Below are 6,444 nucleotides of genomic sequence, written 5' to 3'. Positions count from 1 at the left end.
ACAGACAGAGTCAGACATGACTGAAGTGACTTAGTACCAGTATTCTTGCTTCTCTGGTAGCTCAGCTGGTAAAGGATCTGCCTGAAATGTAGGAGACCCCAGTTCAGTTCCTGGGTTGGGAAGTTCCCCTGGAGAAGGGATAGGCTACCCACTCCAGTATTCTTGAGCTTCCCTGGTGACTCAGACAGTCAAGAATCCACCTGCAGTGCAGAAGACCTGGGTTAGATCCCTGGGTGGGGAAGATTCCCTGGAGGAAGGCATGACAACCCACTCCAGTATTCTTACCTGGAGAACCCATGGACAGAGGAACCTGGCAGGCTACAGTTCATGGGGTTGCAAAGAGTAGGACGCGACTGGGCGACTAAACACAGCACCAGTCTTCTTGCCCGGGAAATCCCATGGACCGAGGAGCCTGGCAGGCTACAGCCTATATATAGTGTTGCAGAGTCTGACATGACTGAAGCGGCCTAACACTAGGTTTATGACTTGGGGTGTTTGCGTCTGTGGTGGGCCTTGGGATTTAGCAAGCTGTTATTAGAGTTGTTGTTGTTGTTTTTTTTTTTGGAGTGATGGGCTCAAGAAGCCAGAATCTAGAGGAGTGAGGTAGGAAAGGAGTGGGTGAGGGGGAGTTTGACGATGAAGAAAAGGACAAGAGCTGGGTGGGGCAAGGGGATGTTGAGACTTGTGAGGAGCAACTGTGTGTTAATATAAATGACCCAAGTCTAGCCCTCAGGGTGCTCATGGCCTTGGGTCTAGGGAACGAAAATGTAAGCTCCTTGAAGTGTATTGTAACAGCTAGAGGAACTCCAACAGTTTCCCAGAGGAGGTGACATTGATAAGAGCTGTGAAACGCTGGATGGGGAAGGGGCAGAGAAGGGGAAGATGTGTCACAGAGAGAGAAAATGGAAGATGAGATGATTTTGAAGATGGAATTGTGTGAGCCTTGGAATGGGGATTTTCAAGGAAACCAGGGCAGACAAGTCTTTCTGAACATCTGTGCTCATTGTCTATAATCATTGTCCCGTCTGCAAGGATTTTAGGAAATGTCTAAATAGTCCATGTTTCGAAAAATGACCTAAGGAAATTTATGATGATGCAGGCTTTTATGGATCCAAGAGCAATTTTCCTTAGTATTTGATCTGTCTTGAGGAAAGTTTGTGTATATACAATGTATTTTTTCCCTCTCTTGCCCACCTCTACCCCTTCTCCATGCTTACGGCCTGCGGGTGGAAACCCAGTGCCCAAGCTGGTATATAACTTCTTGGGCTCCATGCTATACTGATTTACTGTTTAGGTTAGATATCTAATGCATAAACCTTGCCCTCTCACCATTGTCATTGAGTGGATTTTTTTTTTTTTTTTGAGGCTGTAGCCAATTTATAGTAATTAATGTGCTAAGGACAGCAGCTGTAGCAGTCATTAATTCCTTAATCTTGGACTAGAGAGAAATGGATTAGTTAGAGATAAATATAGCTTATGGCATTTTCTCCTGAGAACAAACCCTATATAAACAGGGCTTTCTGCTGCAGTGTCGGGGTGGTGGGAAAATGAGAGCCTTTTCCCTTTTCCTTGAGGAATTTTTCTTGTGAGAAGGAAGGAGTAGGGGGCGGGGTGAGGTGAAATGGAGGTTCATCTAAAATGGGACATAAAGGCTGACCCTGGATGCCACGAAGGCTTCTGTCTTTACTCCCAGGACCCTGAGACCTCTGGGTGAAGATTTGCCAATTGAACTTAAATGTGTTTTGTGCACACATCAAATCTCTGCTTAGGAAGCCAAACTGAGGGAGGAGAGAGAGTGGGGGAAAAAAAAGCACCCAGATTCTCTTCTGTTGAGTGAGCCATTTGTTTTAAAATGAGATGAGAGGTAGCTCAAAGATGTTAATGGAAATCTTTGCAAATACAGGCTTAAAGTTTCTTCCATCCAAAGAGTCATTCAGCCATAAATATGTGTGGGTTATTTAGATGCTTCCAAAGGTTACTTGAAAATTGCCTATTTTCCCACAAAGAAGTGAGCTGTTTATTGTTTCAAAAATGTGTCTCAGAAAGAATGCTTTTCTTCATTCGAGAAAGGAAAAAGTACTGAAATGCATGTAATGCTGGGAAAGGGTTGATTGGAGAGCAGATAGTCTGGGGAGAGAGGTTTAGTGTGGCTGCAGAAAGTATACTTGCTCTAAACCTTAAGACTGAGGGAAAAGCAGGTGATATTGTCCTCATGTGACTTCACGTGTTATTGTCTTAGTGGTTCGGGTGGAAAGTCACAGTAAGGCAGGCTGTCAGGTAGGGCTTCTCAGGTGGTGCTAGTGGTAAAGAACCCACCTGCCAGTGTAGGAGACATAAGCGATGTGGCTTCTATCCCTGAGTCGGGAAGTTCTCCTGGAGGAGGGCACGGCAAACCACTCCAGTATTCTTGTCTGGACTACCCCGTGGACAGAAGAACCTGGCGGACTATAGTACATAGGGTCACAAAGAGTCGGACATGGCTGAAGCGAGCTAGCATGCGTGCATACAAGGGAAAGGAAGTTGAGTTTTGCAATCTGGATGGGTGGGGGAAGCTGAAAAGTATCACCTCTATGAATACTTCATGATGGCTCCCTAACAGCAAAGGGAAGTTGCAAAGCTCTCGTTGGCATCTCATTAATTCATAGCTAGTCCCACTGTAGGGTTACCAAGTAAGAGGGCCCAGTTTTTTTACTCTTTGGGAAATCCTATAATAGAGAAGATTTTTCTGGTGACTTAGATGGATTTACACTGGATCTCAATAAGGTTGAGGCTGGTGTTTTATAATTCAGATACATCTCTTTGTGGATGGCTGGTATGGATGGCCTTAACTGGGATTGAATTTATGTCAAAATCAGGGTTGAAACCAGGGCTTGATAAGCATGCTGGTAATTCCTACATGTGTGCTCTGGGGAGAATGGAGGCTCCCCTTGCCATGAGATCCTTGTCACATGGAAATATAAAGCAGGTTGAGAGATGACATTTGTTGAGAATATCCTATATACGGTGCTACACCAGGCATATTTAAAAACCAACTTTTTTTTGTATATTGGGGTGTAGCCAATTAACAGTGTTGTGATAGTTTCAGGTGAACAGTGAAGGGACTCAGCCACACATACACATGTATCCATTCTTCCCCAAACTTCCCTCCCATCCAGGCTGCTATGTGACATTGAGCAGAGTTTCATGTGCTATACAGTAGGTCCTTGTTGGTTATCCATTTTAAATATAGCGTACATTAGGCATTTTTTTACTGTTGTATAATTCAACCTCAAGAATCCTGGAAGGTATTTTCTCATTATCACATAAGTGAAAGTGAAAGTTGCTCACTCGTGTCCAACTCTTTGTGACACCATGGACTGTACAGTCCATGGAATTCTCCAGGCCAGAATACTGGAGTGGGTAGCCTATCCCATCTCCAGGCAGTCTTCCCAACTCAGGGATCGACCCAGGTCTCCCGCATTGCAGGTGGATTCTTTACCAGCTGAGCCACAAGGGAAGCCCCATTATCACATATGAGTGAGGTAATTTGCCCAAGATTGAAAGAGAGAGACACACACACACAAACACACACACATTTAGGCTTCCTCACACACTGGGTTCATTTGACCTCAGAGAGCCCTGTGGATGAACATAGCTAAGTGTCCCAGTTCTTTGCAATAGCCTTGAGGTGGGAAAAGACCGTCAGAGTTACCTGGCTCAATGCATGTCTCTGAGTGCATTCCCCGCAAGCAGTGGGACTTCCCAGGAGGCTATGGGAAGCTTGGTCCAGCCACACTGATGTTCCAAATGCTTTGGTTTTCTTCTCCTTTCCCCAAAGCCCTGAGGACTGAGACCAAAAGGAATCACATAGTGTTGCTGTTTGTATACTAACTGAAAAATGTATGACTCTTCATAAAAATATAGACGAATCTGTTGTCTGCTAAGAATGGAAGATAAGGAATAAAACAAGGTATTGGCAGCATTTCCCATGGGTTCCGCTTGTGCAAGAATGCATCAGTCATTGGATGTTCATGGCGACAATCAGCACCAACCTTTTTGCTTTTAGAAACTGAAAAAAGGAGTCAGATGTTTGTTGTCCTGCAGCAGCAGGAAATAATAAAGCCAATTAATTTTGAATTCACATGATGCCCATGTCCTCCTTTAGTCTGGCTTAGGTTTGTTGAATTGGAAGAGGCTATTTTCGCTTGTTTATTCTGATGTTTCGAATCTCTTGGAAGATACCCGTGCTTAGACAGTCTGGTTTCATGTTTTATCATATTTTGTTCCCAAAGCCTGACTCAACTTGTAGGGCTTTATGCAGGATAGTTTGCTTACAACCACATTTAATAAAGCTGGCTGTCAGTTTTTCACATGGTCACTTTGTCAACAACAGGCAATACGGAATAGTACAGTAGTCATAGTAGAAGGGCTTCATTGGAATTCAGTTTTGATCATTAAAATGGATAGAAGATAAACTGCTTAGCAGTTCTTCACAACCACATAAATTGGATGTCCAACAGTGCAAAACTCCAGAGTGTATCCTTTCAATCTGTGAAAAGAAGCATTAGAGGCAGAACTTAGAATTTATTTCAACTGAGTTGACGGTAATCCCAGACACAAGGGAGTGTCCTAGGTACTATTCATTTCTTTGAAAATTGATATGTTATGGTTAAAATCAGCCAATAGCTCTGGAAAGAAAAGCTAACACATTCATGAATGATCCTTGAGTTCTGTGTTTTAATTTAAAATTGTTTGTTAAAGTCATGCTTGATTCCATTATGAGCATTTTGACTGACTAACTTTGACTACCTGGTAAATATCCAATGAAGTTAAATGCAAATTATAAACAGTTTTATCTATTAATGCTCAGAATCAGTTTCTTCCTTGATGTGTAGATATGCTTTATAAATTTGGTATTGTTTCTCTTTGCTAGAGGTAAAAATTTCGTTTGTGGTAAGAGAAAAATTTCCAAGTTATTTCCTGCTCAAAAATCTGCAGCTAGCTCTCCTTGCACTCTAGGAAAATATCCAAATTCCTGAGCTGGCCATTAAGAACCTACCTTGCCAAACTCATCAGCAGGATTTCTTGGAGGCAATGCTTCCTGTTACTTGTGTGGACCAAAGTTCTTCTAACCTAGAATATTGCCTTCCATCTCTGAATTTATACCCATCCTTCAAACTTCAAGCTCAACTTGATCTCTTCCATGATTTTATTTTTTTCTCTCCAATCTAAATGAATTCCTATAGAAAATGTTTATATGACTTCTATGTGTAAAGGATATACCTCTATAGGCTGAGATTGAAGTAGTAAAGAACATAAGTATTAAGCAGGATTCCTAAACTCCCTCTATGGCTAATTCCAAGGTAAACATCAGTACCACCTTAGGTCTTTTGATAGAGCAGTTGAATAGAGTATTTCTGAAGTGTCCCTGGGACTGTCATAGGATAAAGTGGGGTTCATTCCTCCACATTCCATTTCCTGGCTGGTAAATGGGATTGTTTTTTGGAAGAGAGGCAGGTTTTTCGCTTCTGAAAATCCCTTTGAGGCCTCTCAGGCATTTGGCCTTAAAGGGAAAAGACTGGAAGGAGATCTGAAGGTATTCTGGGTTCTTCCCACTGCAGGGAGGAACTGGGCATTGTGTGAATTCAAAATTAATTTGCTTAATTATTTCCTGCTACTGCCCTAAATTTGGAAAACTCAGCAGTGGCCACAGGACTGGAAAAGGTCAGTTTTTATTCCAATCCCAAAGAAAGGCAATGCCAAAGAATGCTCAAACTACTGCACAATTGCACTCATCTCACACGCTAGTAAAGTAATGCTTAAAATTCTCCAAGCCAGGCTTCAGTAATATGTGAACCGTGAACTTCCTGATGTTCAAGCTGGTTTAGAAAAGGCAGAGGAACCAGAGATCAAATGGCCAACATCCGCTGGATCATAGAAAAAGCAAGAGAGTTCCAGAAAACATCTATTTCTGCTTTATTGACTATGCCAAAGCCTTTGACTCTGTGGATCATGATAAACTGGAAAATTCTGAAAGAGATGGAAATACCAGACCACCTGATCTGCCTCTTGAGAAATTTGTATGCAGGTCAGGAAGCAACAGTTAGAACTGGACATGGAACAACAGACTGGTTCCAAATAGGAAAAGGAGTTCGTCAAGGCTGTATATTGTAACCCTGCTTATTTAACTTATATGCAGAGTACATCATGAGAAACGCTGGGCTGGAGGAAGCACAAGCTGGAATCAAGATTGCCGGGAGAAATATCAATCACCTCAGATACGCAGATGACACCACCCTTATGGCAGAAAGTGAAGAGGAACTCAAAAGCCTCTTGATGAAAGTGAAAGTGGAGAGTGAAAAAGTTGGCTTGAAGCTCAACATTCAGAAAACGAAGATCATGGCATCCGGTCCCACCACTTCATGGGAAATAGGTGGGGACACAGTGTAAACAGTGTCAGACTTT

This window comes from Bison bison, unplaced genomic scaffold (assembly GCF_000754665.1).
Source record: "Bison bison bison isolate TAMUID 2011002044 unplaced genomic scaffold, Bison_UMD1.0 scf7180017864517, whole genome shotgun sequence".
NCBI classification, from domain to species: Eukaryota; Metazoa; Chordata; class Mammalia; order Artiodactyla; family Bovidae; genus Bison; species Bison bison.
Note: the sequence above shows the minus strand (reverse complement) of the source record.